We start from the raw sequence: 17,760 nt of genomic DNA on the forward strand, positions 1-17,760 counted from the left end.
CAGAATTTAAGGGGGGGGGGGAATTGCTCATTACTTGAATTATTTGACCTATAGCTTTGAAACATATGGATTGCTGTCGTCACATGCCCACACATTCCAGGAAGCCTGGCTATAAATTATCCACCTGTATAGGTTTACTGAAAACAGAACCTCTCCCTGTGCACCACCCTTCAATACACCCAGGTGGTGCCTGGGCACTTCAGTAAAAGTTTAAGAAAAGTGCAACCATCTGAAGCTTTTCCACAACAGGACCACTCAGTGCCTCTGTGGTTGGCAGCAGCACACACCAATAGACAAGCTGCCCACGGGGTATCCAACCTATTGTGACCAGATAAAAGCTAATGTATTTTATTACCCTATGTTGCATCCAAACACGCAGCACATCAGAAAGTAGAGGTAATCTTTACGGGACTTGGGGCTCAAAGTCCAATGAGGTTTGTCAACTGGGGTAATCTCATGTTCCAGTGTTTCCAAACTGGAGTAAGGGATCCAGCCTGACATGGTTCTACTTAGGACCTGCAGGACCCTCTACCTACTCATTACTCACTTTCTCTTCATACTTCAGGAATATTTTCTCAATCACTCCATTGAAACCACATTACCCACAGTCATTAGGATACTATTAATATTAATTATTCTGCAAATAAACAAGAATAAAGCCAGCTTTCAGTAGACCTCTGGGAAAGCGGATTCCAAGACAAGAAACCTTTCCAGGTCCCTGCTGTGTTCTCTATCTTCCCTGCCACCTTGTGTCACAAGAAGACCTGCTTACAATACGAGCCAGGATGTGAGCCCAAGTGACTGAGCAACAGCCACCAAGAGCTAATGACAAACTTGGTGGTGAGCAGCAGAGGCTGTTCTGTATCAACTTCAATTATAAATAATCTTAGTTTAGATTTTACAATGTATTATTGAGACTTAATATAATATAATCAAACAAACCAACAAAAGTACATTGCACGCAATACAAATCAGACACCAATAACAAAGAAAACAAAAAGCAAGAAACATGTCATCATTCAGTAAAGAAACAAGCAAAGCAACAGGAAATACCTGTACTGCTTAGATTAAATTTTTAGATTTGCATTGCCGCCACCTGTAGTTAATCCATTGGGCCTTTAAGATGACACATAAAAAAACACTAGTACTCACATTTTTGGAGTGACCCAAAGTTCACTTCGAGGGCTGCAGCTATGGCACAGTAAAGCTTTTAAACACAGTATTCTTTTTGAAGAGGAGCTTGATAAGCTAGTATTCAACAAAGGAGCTGTTGCTCTTGTGCTGAGCAGCAGCAAGTAAATCCTATGCATGCACACTTGTGCAATGGGTGTTTTTCCTTGTCCAGGGGGCACTCCCTAAGGAAGAGTCACCTGGTTGAGAAAGCAGCCAGGAACAAGCATTTCCCGGCCTCTCCCTCTATGCCAATTTCAAATGCCTGATCCAGTTTCAGAGAAGATTTAGCCAAGTGTTCCAGTCCCACAAGTGACACATCTTCCAAGCAGGAGATGACATTTCCACACCAGAAACCTTGGCAAAACAGCAAGGCAGAGAAGAATCAACCTAAGGGATTTCAGGACACTCAGCTTCTTAAATCTCCCAGCAGTTAATAACTGCATATGGAACTATATTGGATGTCTCCAATGTAAACAGACCAGCTTGCCAGATCAAAGACTCAACACTCCTCTGTGCTCCTGATAGTCAGTAATACGGGCCCAATATATTTCTGTACCTCAAAAATCTGTACTAGATTTTATATGCTTAGCCAGCCTGTCTCCAAAGCTATGACTTCGTAGATGTTTCTCTAACATTAAGCATATAATTTTCTTAGTTTCAGGATACTGTAATTCGTATTGCCAACAGACACCAATTTATTCAGAATGCTGTCCACAGCAGTTCTACAGACAACCATACATCTTATTTTGCCTTCAATCCAAGGGGGGAACAAGATAGATATTGCTCAATTGAGAAATTAGAGCTCTCCAGCTTCTACCTTTCTTTCATTATCTCTGAAAGTGAACAAATGTGCCACATCTAAAGGAAAAGACACCATTAATTCATTAATGCAGAAATAGGTGAGAGAATAAATCCTCAGCTTTCTCCAAGCACCTAAATAGTACAATTTTATATAGCATATGTGCTCACAGCTAAATATTTGCTTGTTACCACCCTCATCAGCTGAAGGTGGGGTATTTTTAACTTTAATATGTAATGGTATCACTTCTCCTGACTCATCTCCAGATGAATCAGCTGTATTACAGTACTGCAGTACTTTCAAAGCATTTTGCCATTTGTGTCATGTACATTTCTAACCTCAATGTCAACTTACTTATGAAAGCCAGATCATCTCCAGCTCAATAAATTTAACCAATCTGCTCCCTCCCATCTCTATGTTGTAGGAGGAGTGAGTTCATTCCCAAACCATCCCTCAGAGGACAGGATCCATTCATTTCTAGACAAGCCTCAAAGAGCTTGGCTGTCCTGCTTTCCTATTTGGCAGCTTACATCAGAGTCAGATAGTTTCCCCAATATTTAAACCTTTCTTGTTATAATGCAGCCTCCCCCAATCTGGTGCCTTCCAGATATTTTTGACTACTGGGCACTGGGTTGGGGAAAAGCTACTGTAGCACAACAAACACAGTGAGGCTTTTCTCTAATTGATAAATTGCAAATGATTCATACATTCTTCAACCTCTTCCTAAAACAACTGAACCAAAGACATAACTGGATAAATAGCAAAAACTGCATGTATTCCTCATGTTTCCCTTAGAATTCCTGTTATTTGCCATGGCATTCTCATTGATTACAAGTGCTTTTATGAACAATGATGACACAATCTGTGTACTGTGCCCTAGCCAAGGAACAAGAGGAGCCAAGTAGAGCAGAAAAATTGTGCATTAACCAAAAAACAAAACACCAAACCATGGGGCGAAATTTATAATTTTCAACCCATTGCAAATGGATATTTCATTTTTAACATATTTACAGACTTAAAATAGTTTGTGGAACTATATTTAATGTGTTTTATTTACACTAGGAATCACTGCCAAAAAAAAAATGGGCCACCAAGTCCTATTTACAGTTTGGAGAGTTTGATGACTTGTTTCACTGTGAAGATTCGTGGTTCTTTTCAGGGCAGAGGATTATTATTTTTTTACCTATTTCCGTAATGTAGAAATTGCTCTAGGTTTAGTAGCACTCAATATTTGCTTCAGGCATGTACCCAAGCAAGTTTCCCAATCAGACTACCAGACAGCTCTGTTTATTATGATTAACTTACAGAACATACATTTTTACCCTTTAGTTGTGCCCGATGTATTCAGGGAACAACTGAATGTGTTCCAGCACTTCAAAGCACCAGCCAGGTGAACACTGCCTGATATAATAATCCCTATACAGTGGTACCTGGGGTTAAGTACTTAATTCATTCCGGAGGTCCGTTCTTAACCTGAAACTGTTCTTAATCTAAAGCACCACTTTAGCTAATGGAGCCTCCTGCTGCAGCTGCGCCACCGGAGCACGATTTCTGTTCTCATCTTGAAGCAAAGTTCTTAACCTGAGGTACTATTTCTGGGTTAGCGGAATCTGTAACCTGAAGCGTATGTAACCTGAAGCGTTATGTAACCCAAGGTACCCACTGTATTTTGGAGGGGGGGACTTCCAAGCTATTATATCAGAACAAAACTCTTAAAAAAAACTTTGTGAAGACAAAGATACATTTATTGGGATTCATTAATATGAAGGGGTGTAGCTATTACAAAATGGAGCAAAAGGAAAGGAAATGGGGGGTATTTACTCTAACTCCATTTTTCTGTTACTCGTTGTAATCAGTTCCTCTGCTTTGATGATGGAGAGATTCATTGTTCACACTTCTGCTGCTATTAACTAATTTACTCAATTACTTCCTCCAAGAAGAAAATCCAAAACAACATGAAAGGCAAAGTTCAGAGCCATCCAGAAGTAGAACCCTAGAGACTAACAGCTGTACACCAGCCTATTCTGCAGAATTTAGAGGCCTCTTTGGTTGGGGAGGGGAAAAGGAGTGCGGGGAGAGACATGCCTGGGAACAGCAGATGGAAGAGTTGAGTCGGGAGGGCCCACCATCCATGAAAAACCTGAAACTGACAAGTGGAGAAATAGAAGAAGATACCTTCACCCCGGTATGGCTCCCCTTTATCACATACACAGCCCAACAAGACAACGACAAGAATCCACCAACAGCATACGAATCAATACGGCTAACCTGATTCAAAAAAACACCTCCCCACCCCACTCACACATGAAAACAAAGTTCAACACAGCCAATCACAAACAAGGAACCACACCCGAGGCGAACCCCAACCTCTCTCACCACCAAAGGAACACAAGCGAATAGTAAAGAGAACCCGCACAAGCGACACTGACACAAAACCCATCACATACATTAAGTAAAATAGAAACATTGCCTCCCGACCCCCCCCCCACTCGCCTTTGCCCCCTCCATCTCCCCCCCCCTTTCTTCCTAATGTAACCCTAATGTCTCAACAGATGAAGCTGACCTATGGAAAATGTAACTTGAAAAAAGAAACATTGCGCATACCTTTGTAAACCAAGAAAACTTAAATAATTTTTTTTTAAAAAAAAGAAAGAAAGAATAGATGTTAAGACATTGATTCAAATTTGTTGAAAGTGAAAGTACAGAAAGGAGTTAAAAACCTATGAATTTAGATATGCTCAGACATGTTACCAGAACGTTTTTATGAGAATTGATTTACAAAAATTGGCATGATTCATAACAAATAGTTACTAATTTGCTGTGTTTTATTATTTTCCTTAATAAATGGTAAATTATGAAAAACAATAACCTTGACAACGACATTTCCCTCAGCATGGAAAGGAGCGCAGATTTAACTGATTTATCAGCTCTCTCAACATTAAACAAAATGTACCATTTAGTCCTCAAATAGAAACAACATTCGAAGGATGGTTAGTGCCAGTGGAATGGAAGTAACTACTTTGAAAATCCCAAGTACAGTACTTAGAGCTACATTCTAAAAAGTATCCTGATGGCTGTCTTTCAAAGTGTGGCCTCTGTGAGCCTCTGGAGGTGCCCTTCCAACTCACTGTACTTTCCCCCAATTAGGTGCTAAAGCTTTCAACTTTCCAGCTGTGCAACATGGACATCTTTAAAAGACATCTGAAGGCAGCCCTGTTTAGGGAAGTTTTTAATATTTAATGCTGTATTGTTTTTAACACTCGATTGGAAGCCGCCCAGAGTGGCTGGGGAAACTCAGCCAGATGGGCGGGGTATAAATAATAAATTATTATTATTATTATCTCTGTATGTTTTATATCTGGATCTTCCTACTGATTGAGAAGTTGCCAGTAACAGCTTTTCACTCCTCTGCAGTCTATGCCTCTAACCACGTACGATGCCACTTTCTTCCTTATGATCTGTCCTGGGCTAGAGTGAGATGCCACCAACCAGATCTGCTTAGCCCATGCTTCACATGGGAATTTTGCTTTAGAGCAGCCTTTGCTGACTTGGTGCCTTCCAAATGTTTGGTGCTCTCCAACTCCCATCAACCACAGCTGCTTTAAAGGTTTGGCACATCATAAAACCAGAGTCTGATCTAATAACGTTATCTATTTACCCTCTCATGCCGATCAGCAGAACCGAGGGGTTCTGGACCACTTCAAGCTGCATGTGGGATGTGCTTGCCTGACTCTTCCCCTATTTAAAACAAAAACAAAACCAACTTAAAAGTGACCATCTGAGAAAGTTAAGCTAGACAGTTTTTCCAGACGCGCCAATTTATTTTTTTCACATATTGAAAAAAGACCGTTTGAAGCCATACAACAGCTCACAGAAACAATATGACATTATAGCACAATTATGTTCCTCGCCACATTGCCAAAGCTTTAATGTTTAGGAATGCAGGATGCAACTGTGTTATTTCCCCCCAACAAGACACTGTTCCAATGTCCCTTTCAAAACAATGGCCATGAGGAGCTAACTGTGGTACATCCCTGTTGGGAAAAAGGAAGTTAGCTGGCAATTCTTAAAACTGGTCCACTGCTGATTTCCACTTGGTTCCAGTAGTAATTGTGCCTGCGTAATGCACACAATACTGTGCAAAATAATGCTTCCTCCTCATTACTTTGTTTTATTACAAATATTTACATTAATTTTTAACAGAAGATAGTGTTATACGAAAAATAGAATCTTGGTGTGGGAAGTATACTCCCTTCTTGGCCATGCAGCTTCTGTCACAATATTCTAGAACTGCAAAACAAAGTTTGCACTATATGCATTAAATTGTCATCACTGTATTGACATTTTCTGAAAAGCGCTGAGCTCATGGGCTCAAGTGGAAGGATGTTGCTAGCATTAGCCGGGTTTACAACCCAAACCCTTTAGACTGATAGCTGGTTTCTGAGAATGTAATTACCACCCTATAGGCACATTCCTCAGAATGTTTCTTCACCCAGTTAGTATTGCTGGCAAATTGTTTCTCTCCATACACCCTCGCACACCCTGCCCATTTCTACATGGAGAATCATGATCTCACTCCAGAAGAAGAGCCCTAGTCTGCATTCTGTAAAATTAGAGTCTTTTAATCCCAGGTTTTCTGTTTCAGATACTATCTCTGCAGCCCTCTGTCAGACATATTATAAGCACAGGCGAGACTTATCAAGATGCTTCCAGTTTGGGATCACTAAGTCTGTTCTCCACCACAACTACCTCCATTTAGATGTTGGCAAAAGCACACAGCAAATATACAGAGAGCAATTTCTGTATAAAGTTATACATAGCAGGTCATGTGATTTAGTAGAACCACCCATAGCCTTCAGCAATTGCCTTATCCAGGTGTAGACATCTGCGAAGGACTTCAGCCTAGAAAAACTAGTCATTTGAAGAAATTGAGCAGCAAAGAAAAGAACACACACTGATAAAGGGGAAAAGGCTGGGGGCAAAAACAGAAACAACTTGAAAACATAGGTGTATGCTTTTTTTAGACGTTTGCCACGCCACCTTGTACTGCAGATTATTTCCTACTCTTTATCAAGGTACGTAGAAAGAACTCCTCCTCTAAGCTCAACAATGCCAATGTTGGGTTGCACTGTTGTTTCGCAGTTCCTACTCCCAAGCACAGGCAGTAAAAAGACAAGCTCACAAGAAGTGTGTGCAACAAAATGGGCAGGAGCATCATAGAAGAAATTAGTTTAGACTTTGAGCAAAGTCCGCTTGATAGTTAACCACTTTAAAAAGTTGATCAGGATAAGAGGAGACTAGACAAACTGCATACTATGCATTCCTCTAGAGCTGGTAATTCAACTGTTAAGATTCACCAATAAAACTTTATTTTTTGTAGGATTCCAATTGTAGCCAAACAAGTACACTTAAACCTGAAGCAAAACCTGTTTAAACCAGGATCAATCAATGTTTAATTTTGAAATAAGTCATGGTGGCTACAATGCACATCAAAGCTGACGAAACCACTTCGAAACACCATGTTTATGTCCCTCGGTTTTCATTCAATCTTACTGGGGAGTGGAGAGAGGAAGGAGTGGGCATTGGCAAAAGGCTGTTTGATGCAATGGTTAAAGAAAAAGCAGCTACCATTGGGCTATAAACACTTGTGATTAAACAAAACATTTTCCACTATGGAATTCAGGTATGCAATATTGGGGGTCTGATATGTCAGGCTCTTCTGCTATAAACAGCTATATAAGTGACTTGTTATGACAGTGGACCTTCTCAAAAATCTAACATTAACCATATGATTGATTATTCAAGTCAAGCTTAGGGAAAATCCAAACACATCAGGAACTAAGAAAGAGATGCTCTGAAACCAGAGAACCAATGAGTGTGCAGACATGCCTTAGAACCAGTATCAGACATGCTGAGGCACACACTTTTACACTGTGCAAGGTTAAGAGCATACGCAATAAGCTTGATCTCTAGTCCAATGTTCCGCCCCACTATTAATTCACTGCTTGGCCTTAGTAAGAGCTTCTCTCTCAGCTTCATCTTTCTCACCCGTTTCTAATATGAGAGCAGAGTAATACTGGCCTGCCAGGTTTATTTTGAGGATAACCAAGGTAAACTGCTGGGTGGGACAAACACTAAGTGGCCTGAAAAGTAGCAAATCTCATCAATCTCTACAGCCCTAGGTGATACACAACAAATCAGTTAAGGAGTTTAACCCTAGGCCATGGGTAGGCAAACTAAGGCCCAGGGGCCGGATCCGGCCCAATCGCCTTCTAAATCTGGCCCGCAGATCATCGTGTTTTTACATGAGTAGACTGTGTGCTTTTATTTAAAATGCATCTCTGGGTTATTTGTGGGGCATAGAAATTCGTTCATTTTTTTCTCTCCAAAATATAGTCCAGCCCCCCACAAGGTCTGAGGGACAGTGGACCAGCCCCCTGCTGAAAAAGTTTGCTGATCCCTGCCCTAGGCTTATTATCTGCTAGAGGGCATCTGAAAACAGTAGATAGATATAGATAGATAGATGATAGATAGATAGATAGATGATAGATAGATAGATAGATAGATAGATAGATAGATAGATAGATAGATGAATGATAGACAACCTTTCTTACATTCTCATTTTTGTGTGACCTTAAGATATTTACCAAGCCTATTCCCAGAATGGCTTTTTCAGACCTTGTAGAACACAGAACTTGTCTTAACTTGTGATAAAGTTAGTTACGTAAAAGGTTACCAACCGATCAGAGCAGTTCATTTGCATCATCAAGGCACGTTACAGAAGCAACAGTGAACACTACAACATTGTAAATAAAAAGAAAAACACTTTTTAAGTCAATCCCATATATTTTCTAGTATAGTTCTGATGTCAGTGATTTAAACCTACCCTATGCTAGTCTACTGATATGACAGCTCAGTACTAGCAAGCAGAAACTGGCCCTGTAATTGACTAGAAACTACTGTGTAGGAGGCATTGTGTGGTCAATACTTTGTTCAGCTACCTCTTTTGAAGGCTGTGGATTATGCGAGACAAGTGCTGACACAGATGACTAGAGAGAGATGTGGGCAGCTTGCCAATATTCTGACCTCTCCCTTCTTTACACCACATATAGCAATCCATACCCATGTAATGTCAGTGTAAAGGTTAGAGAAGGGAAGGCCAACTTCTATAGTCTCAGGAGTCACTATACTCTCCAGATGGTGGGCTGGGGCCCGAAATTTATTTGGCAGGTTAGTCTGAACATTTTATCAGTACAGTCATACCTCGGGTTGAAGCAGCTTCGGGATAAGTATTTTCGGGTTGCGTGCTGCGGCGACCCGGAAGTAACGGAGCGTGTTACTTCTAGGTTTCGCCGCTCGCGAGTGCGCAGACGGTCAAAATGACATCACGTGCATGCGCAGAAGCAGCAAATCGTGACCCGCGCAGGCGCAGGTTGCATTCGCTTCTGGATGCGAACAGGGCTCCGGAACGGATCCTGCTCGCATCCAGAGGTACCACTGCATTCAGGTCCTGCAACATAGTTGGCATCATCTAACAGTAAGGGCTCCAAAGTCATAGCGCACATGGCCGAGAACTGCATCTCTCTTTGGCTTTTGTATTTATAGCAGTATGACATCTTGCAACTTTTGAAAACTGTTTCCTTTTCAAAAGGAAAACTTTAGAAAATATGTTACTATTATCATGATTGAAATTTAATAGGGGCCTGTAAAAAAGTTAATTTCAGGACTGGAGGTCACTCACAGGTCACCAGCTGGCCATCCTTGTTTTACAGCAGCGATGGGGAACCTGTGGCCCTCCAGATGTTGTTGAACCACAGTTCCCACCAGCCAGCATGGCCCATGGTCAGGCATGTTGGGGGATGGAGTCCAATATCATCAGGAGGACCACAGAGTGCTCATCTTGGTTTTAAAGGAAGTACAGCCACTTAAGAAGCAAGCTTCTCAACTGTATAAGCAACAAGCGTATCTGTTCCAGTTCAGTCTAAATTTGAAATTCTTTATTTTCTGTCCCCCAAAAAGAAATTAAAAGTATTTCACAGAATATCCACAGAATATCTGGAATCCCGCAATACAGCATCTCAATAATACCTTTCTTTGGAAAACAGAATAGGTTTTTTAACTGATAATCTAAGAAGCTCAACCCATACAACGTATAACTGAGAATGCAGTTTAAGAATCAAACAGAAGAATGAAAATCCTGTATAGCTTCACTAGTCACCTCATTCAACTCAACATTTTGCTCTTGAATGAAGCAGCTACCATGTCTAGTTATTTATACCATTATAAATATACCTACAGAAAGTTGTTACGGATTTTCAAGCGTTAAAGGTGAGCAGCAGGCAATAAGAACATCAGTATGAGCAATTCAACTGAGTTCCATAGGACAGAACACTGGTTTTAGCTTTCCCATATAGTTATAGCAAGGCCTTCACCTTTAAGGTGGATATTACTGAAGCCTCTATAAAGCTTTGTAAACAAAGTAGTAGCTGCTGTCCTAAGACATCTTTGCCGTTCTGTATGATTCCCAATAGCTGACTTTGTACTTCAGCTTATACCCAACTGATACATATCCATCTCTACAGAAGACATACACTAATACTGTACTATCATATTATGTTGCTAACATATTAATGTCAGGTCCTGGTCAGAGAGACCTTGAGTTTTCTTGCCTTCCAACATCCATCTCTGTCTAAATGCTGAAATGTTTTTGTTATGCAGGAAGAATATGTCTCCAGGTGTTGTATGAACAAACCCAGCATGGAGAATACTAGGCAGGCTACCTCTAGAATTCATCAGGAAGTTGGAAGTAATGCAATTAGTGCCTTGGGCATGTTTAGTTCAAGTCTAGAAGAATGTTGTTTTAATGACAGGCAGCACCGATCAGTTCAGTTTTATTTAAAGCACCCAAAAGTTTTTTTTTTAATGGAAAAAAAATTACAGCATATTTGCAGCATGAGGCTAGCGTCTTAGTTCATCTTACACTACATGTTTAGCCTGGAGCATCTGAGGTACAATTCACAAGCGAAGCAGCACCTCACAAATGGACCATAATCCCCAGCTATCCTGTTAAAAAATAAAGCACTTGTTTAGTCAGCTGCTTTAGTCAGGTTTGCTCCCACATTTCAGTGTTTGCAAGCAATGAATGAAATAATAACAATGACTGATATTCAAAGAAGCAGAACTACTCAGTTCAACAAAGAGAAGTTTGGAGAAGGAACTTCCTGATTCAATTTTAATTAAGCCCTTTTTTGGTCTTTCCTGGTGGAGAAGTGACTGCTGTCCCACATTATTATCATTCAGGATTTTTGTATGGCTGTGAACAGGCACTAATATGTCTACGAAAAACAAAAATGTAGCAATAAAAACAGAGTTCATGATCTTTCAACTCTTAACCTCATACCAAAGAAAAGTGATCCCACAAGTTTGCAATGTGTTGCTGGTATAGAGTATCATTATTATACCTATATAATAATGTGGAAATATGGCTGAGAGAGCATGAGCTACGCTAACTTGCCAAATGTGTCCCTGTAGAATAGTCCAGTGTCATCACCCTACCATGCTGAATGTGATTTTTTTGTAGGCAGTAGTGGCCAGGATTTGATTTATTATTTTTCTATGCCACATTTCATTCAAAAGCACTGCAAAGGGGCTTGCAAATGATAAATAACACTAACAAAATAAAACAATAGAGCATCACAAATACAGCGCAAATCATATAAAATAATTGGGTGGCAGTAAGGCCGAGAAAAAGTCTTTTAGGAAAGGAGTTCGGTAGAGAGAGGAGGAATGGCATAAGGATACACATTTACAATGCAAAAGCAGAACAGATTTACAACACTGTACTAAAACAGGATAGATTAGTCACAATTTCCTTCAAATATATTAATCAGTACAGGCCACACTTACGTTTCTCACTATTGACACACAGATCAAGCAGTTGATTACTTTCGTACTTGGGATACCCAGTGCACAAAGTATGTACTGCATAAGCACAGCATAAGCTATGAAATGCACACAAATGCACAATATGGCAGCTTTGGTCCAGAAGATGTCCTGGTTGTGGGATGACACCCCCCACAAAGGGCATATTGCAGCATCAGGAAGCTCCTTATTTGGGGTCACCCCTCTGTAAATAGGGTGTTTTTTGGGTAGGTGCTTTTTCTCCTCCTTCATTACTATTCTGTGCTGTTTTGTTCACTTTGTCATTGGCTAGTTTGTTGTTTTATTTTCTGGTTTTAATATATATTTGTCCCTGTTTTAACTGTGTTATTTTTGTAACTCACCCTGGGACCATTCAGTGAAGAGCAGGGCACAAATAATAAACAAATACATGCACAGTAACTTGCAAAAGATAATGCCTCTTTATTTTAAACCTTGTAAACTCATCACTACACATACATGCTCTATTCCTAAATGTCGCTATACATGTTATGACTTCTTTTTGAGCTTCTAGGGCTTCCATGGTCTCCCAGGTCAGGAACTGACCCATTTGCTATACAAGGCAGTGAAACGTGCCCCCCGCCAGGATGTTTTTCTTCACCTAATCAAACTATGTTTCAAGTTGGCATATGAAGATAAAGGTATTCAACCCTTATTTCAATTTAACCTGGTAAATGGGCCTAAAATGTTAGGTCCCCTGACAGGAGGATAAGAGGAAAGATCTGCTTTAGAATGGTGTATTCAGCCTACTTTAAAGATTTACAGATCTCCTGGGGTGATGCTAAGTGATAAAACCAGTGGTTGGTGTCTGTTTGAGCACGAGGCCGCAAACATGCAAAGTTTTAAGATATCAGTTGCTTGATTACATATGCTAACAGTGCAAAGAAGCACCAAAGACTGACCTAGAACTGAGTATCACAGTTTATCATGCCAAAAGCTACCTTGTGCCTCTGGAAATAGCCTAGTATAGTTGCCTCATTTCCCCTTATTCCAGTTGTTTCCAGGATGAGTTTATTACATCAATTTATATTGAAGAAGTATTGCAGTTAAGGTGTAAGGAACAGAGACAAACTACTAGTTAACTTCGTAGCGTCCTACAATCCACAAAGTTTGTGCGCCTATTCTAGTTTCCCCCATACACTGGCAAGCAGCAACATGGTTCTGCAGAGAGTAGAAGTCAAGCTGGTGGAAACAGAGGAGCAATCTTATACCTCACAGTACCTGGGGTCCCACACCTAGCAGACATCAAAGTGGTTTGAGAAGCAGCAAGGCTCACTTGTGTTTGGCATGCTGAAGGGATTATTTTGTATGAAGAAAACTATTTCAAAAAATAAAATAGCCAAAACTGATGGCAGACTGATAGCAGGGCAGACAGTTATGGTGCATTTCACACATTTCAACTTCCTAACTGGCGACTATGTGTGTCAACTTAAGCAGCCCTTAAGTTTCTTCAACAGCCAGAACTGTCATAAGACCCAGAGGCAAAACAAACCTCCCCTGAGCCACAATGCATCTAACTCTGTAATGCAGAAGCAGAAATTCCATTCTTGCTCCACCTAGCAATCGGCTCACACCTAGAAACAGTCAGTTCTATCCGGCATTTGTTTAACGCTCTGCTTCATAATTGAAAATCCTCTTAATGTTATTCAAGGTAAAGTTTAGTGGAATGAACATACACCTTTTAAAGCAAGGTTTTAACTCTTTAATACTATGGGAGGCATTTGAGAGTTATATTATTAACCATCAGTAAAAACCTCACACATTTCCATGCAAATAGGTTCATGGCTGACTTTACTGTCCCTGGTATTTGTGATTTTTGGAAGCCATCTGCTGTATGAGAAATCCAGAAGGGCACATTTAAAGCTGCATGTGGCTTTCTCCCTCCTCCTTTTGACCAGCCCTTCAAATAAATAGATCGTGTTAAGTGCAACAAGTAGGGAAAATTTAGCTGGCACAGAAAGCTGTTATACTGGTTCACAGTTTGTACGGCTTGCAAAGCTCCTCTGACATTTCCTTTGAGGAGCTTCTGACCTCTTCCATGACCAAGAAAGGACAAACCACAGATGGGCTTTTCTCTCTTGCTACAACAGAAATCCAGTATTAAGTTCCCTGTACAAGAATATCAGCACAGCATATTAGCTTCTTTCCTTCATGGACAGTTACCCAAAATAAAAATATCTGTGGAGCCAGGTAACAAGATCACACAGGTTCAGAGAGCAACCCCTGGTGTCTGCATGTCCATACCTCAGTCGTCAACAAAATGCTACTCAACCGTACAGAGATAATATCCTCAGCATCTACAAGGGGACCTTCCCTTCTACTTTTTCCTCCCAGCACAAAACTGCAGTAATACTGCAGCTGTTTGCATCTCACCTTCTGCTGGCAAGGCTTGCTACTTCCATTTTAATTCTGTAGCGTACAAGCTATACAGCTTGAAACTGTCCCACCCCTTCTTTCCAGTCGGAATTCCCAAAGTTTTAAATACTAAATTAGTTTAAAAATCCAATCTATATATTGCAAACAACTAAATTTTAGACCACAGAATAAGCTAGCCAATAATATAATATAAATGGCTCTACTCAGAGTATGACTTAGTTTGATATCACCAATTGGCACCCCACCTTTTAAACAAATCTAATTCCGATCGGCCCAGAACTGTAATATTCAGCCATCTCCTGCTGGAGGAAATTTCATTTTGGTGGCTAAGCAGAAGCGTTTTTACCCAGACCTTCAAACATCAAGTTGTAGATGGCGGAGGGGGGAATGGTAAGTGTGGAGGGAAGGATCTTAGTGGCTTTAACTCTCTTTGGCAGCCCCTCTGGCTAAACTCCCCTGCAAGGCCCGTAGCTTCCAGTTTCATTGTGGGAAGCAGCTCGCAGTAGATCCTCCTTTACAAAGGAGCTCTGTCATCTTATCTCCCGCGCCCGAGCCCAGTTCCGCACCAATCAGACGAGGGTGCTCCCTAGCAGAGGGGTTCCCACCCGAAAGTTATCGGCCTTAGCGATGACAGGAAAGGGGGGGGAGGAGGGAGAGGAGCACAAGTATGAAACAAACCTGTTCAGAACACTGCCAAATCCTTAGTTCCTAATGTTTAAAACTGAAGAAGTTGGCGAGCGCGTCTGTCCCTCCCACCCGTTATAAGAAACCCATGCCTCCCCGCCCCCATTCCCACTCTCCTTCCCCGGAGAGATCTTGGAAGTGGGTGCGGCGGCAGCAGTTTCGCCCCGGACAGAGGCTACGACCTACCTGCCCCCGCGCAATCCAGCGGAAAGAATGTCCGCAGAGAGCAACGTGGGAGACCCGGAGCGCGCTCGCGCCCCGCCGCCTCCGCACGCGCAGCAGCCCTGACTGGGGAGGAGGAGGAGGAGGAGGGGAGCGAGGACGACGACGGTGGAAAGAGGGAGAAAGCAGCCCCGGGCGCCCGCCAGCCGTCCTGAGAGGAAAATAAAGACGACTCAGTTATCCTCCCCCCTCCCTCGAGAGTCGCTGCTGCGTTACCTTCTCGAAGCTGCCGCAGCTGCTGCCTCGAGGAGGACAATCGCTCTCTGTCTGGCGAGGCGAAAGGGCTCGGAGCGCCTTTTCCACGACGCAGAGCAGGAGGTCGAGCGCAGCAAAAAAGGGAACGGATCCTGTGGCTCCTTGCTCGGGAACAGCTCCAAGAAAGGAACTTACCTCCTCGGTCCCACCCTCCTAAGACTGGGGGGGGGGGGACCCAAAAAAGAATCACCCTTTCTTTTCCCTGCTAGAAGAATGGGCTCTTGTTGGAGACGCTGCGAGTAGTCCAGCCCCCGAGCGGAGCCCGCAGGGAGCGGAGGTTACTAGGAGACTTACCTCTCCAAGTTGCTGCTCCGGAGACTCCCGCTCGGAGAGGAGTCCTGAGGCTCGCCGGGATCAACCAGCGAAGCAGCGTCCGAGGGGGAAAAGGCTGGGCACGTTTCTCGCCAAGCCCACCCTGCCCGGATCAATCCGCCTCTCGCTCCTCTCCTGCGGCGCAAACTCTCGCTCTCGTTCGCCCCGTCGCCCCTCCCCCTATTTCAAGCGGCCGGGCGGACAGCGAAGCGTTCGGGGAGGGGGGAGGCCGGCCCGCCTCCCGGGCGGTAGGCGGACCCACGCAGCCCCCCGGAGACCTCCGAAGGGGAGCGCGGCGCGACTCCCGCGCAAAGAGGCCTGGGCTGCGGGCGAGCGAGCGAGGAGCGCGAGCTCGCTGGGCAAGAAAAAGAAGGCTCCCTCCACCCTCCTGCCTCGGGCCGAGAGGGAGGGAGCTTCTGATCCAATTATCCCGCTGTCGTCGTGGGGATGAAGGGAGGCCCTGCCCAGCAGCAACAGGAGAGGCTGAGCTGGCCACATTTAAAGCGGCGGGGTGGGGGAATGGGGTGGTGATCTTCGCATAACCGCAGCCGGGGCTCAGCTTCCGAAGGAGCCGGGTTTCAGTCGGGACAGACGAGGGAAAGTGGGAGCGCCTCTGCACATGTGGAGAGTGCGTGACTCTGGCGCAGCCCTCACGCGCCCAGGAACACGCGAGCAGGGATTCCAACCGGTGCGGTTTGCAGGCCCTGTTGCTCCTCTTTCCTTTTAAGCCGTTGAGCACAGCTCAGGCACCGAGGAGGTTCCGGGGATATCGAGGCGGAGGGTTTTCTGCCATGGGGCAAAAATGGAACAGACAGCCGCGCTCGCAAAGCCTGTCGAAGGGCTGTGGGGCTCTTTCCTTGCCAAAAGAGGAGAAAGCAGTGATTCACCCGGGCGTCCTCCATCCCAGATTGCTTTTTAGTGGTTGGCTGGGCTCGGCACTGCCGTGAGGAAACTCCTTGACGAGGCTGCTGGCGCTGCGCTCTTGGAACAGCCGACTCACCTTTTCTGCTGCCCCACTTCTCCCTTGGGCACAAACAGCCAGTTTGTTGGCTTCCAGGAACAGAGCACTGAGATGTTTGTCTGAAGAGAAACCAGAAGTCTTAAATAGGAAGCACCTTGTACCAACCCAGGCCATTAGCCTTTCTACCCCAGTGCTGTTTACACTGACTAGCAGCAGCTCTCGGGGGTTTCCACCTGGGATCTTCCCTCACCTGCATCTTTTGCATGTGCTCTATCACTGAGCTACAGGCCTTCCCCCACTCACCCTTTTTGAAGGCCATGGAGTCTTCCTATTCTTAAAAAGATGCCTTATTGACAGTGCTTTTTTCTTTTAAAAAAATGTTTAGGGGTACTCTTATTTTCTTACTCATATTGAAATACTGCCCCCCCTCAATGAGGCCAAACCTAAATTCACAAAATGTTTAGGGGTGTGCGTACCCCTGCATACCCCCCAGGAAAAAAGCACTGCTTATTGATGCAGTAAAAGACGTTCTTATTGCCAAGTTTCTCCTTTCCCTCATCCCCTAATTTGGTTCAGGTTTTTTTGTTTTGTTTTTAAACAACCCTTTTTCTCTTCCTTTTCTCTCATTTTAACACACCACCTCCAGTTTTCAGTTCCTACCTTTACAGCCCTTTGGGATCCTTGAAAAGTGGAGCTGCATTCTCCACCTCCCTTAAACCAATTTAGCTATGACTCAACATTTGAGACAAGGTTTTGCATTACATGCATGGGAACATTTTCCCTTTCCAGTCTACTTTCTGTTTATGCTAGCCTTAACAATCTAGAACTTCTGTTATTGCAGAGGGTATAGGTTTGGATTTATTACTATTGTTTTGTTAGGTGGAAGAAGGCTATTGCCCATATAGAGTCTCAGTTTCTAAAATAAAACTTGCCAGAATTAATTTCTATCTGGAGCTTACACCCTGGACAATTTTTTCCTAATCACATATGGGTGAGAACCATTGGTTGGTTACATGGTGATAAGTGAAAAGACTTTGCA

The 17,760-nt window shown here is 43.1% G+C and overlaps 1 protein-coding gene across 6 annotated transcripts in view; it reads right to left on the reverse strand.

Moving 5' to 3' along the window:
• Nucleotides 1-16,999, reverse strand: part of PACSIN3 (protein kinase C and casein kinase substrate in neurons 3) — a 28,563-nt gene extending 11,564 nt beyond the window's left edge. Inside the window, exons 1-2 of one of the 6 annotated variants that reach the window (XM_083457703.1) lie at nucleotides 16,761-16,999; nucleotides 15,743-16,616 (exon numbers count right to left, since the gene is read on the reverse strand). The gene's annotated coding sequence lies outside the window, so the exon portion shown is untranslated. The other 5 variants (XM_083457709.1, XM_083457707.1, XM_083457702.1 and 2 more) reach the window with 5 other exon arrangements.
• Between the last annotated feature and the right edge of the window lie 761 nt (nucleotides 17,000-17,760).

This window comes from Podarcis tiliguerta (genome assembly GCF_965153285.1).
Source record: "Podarcis tiliguerta genome assembly, chromosome: 1".
NCBI classification, from domain to species: Eukaryota; Metazoa; Chordata; class Lepidosauria; order Squamata; family Lacertidae; genus Podarcis; species Podarcis tiliguerta.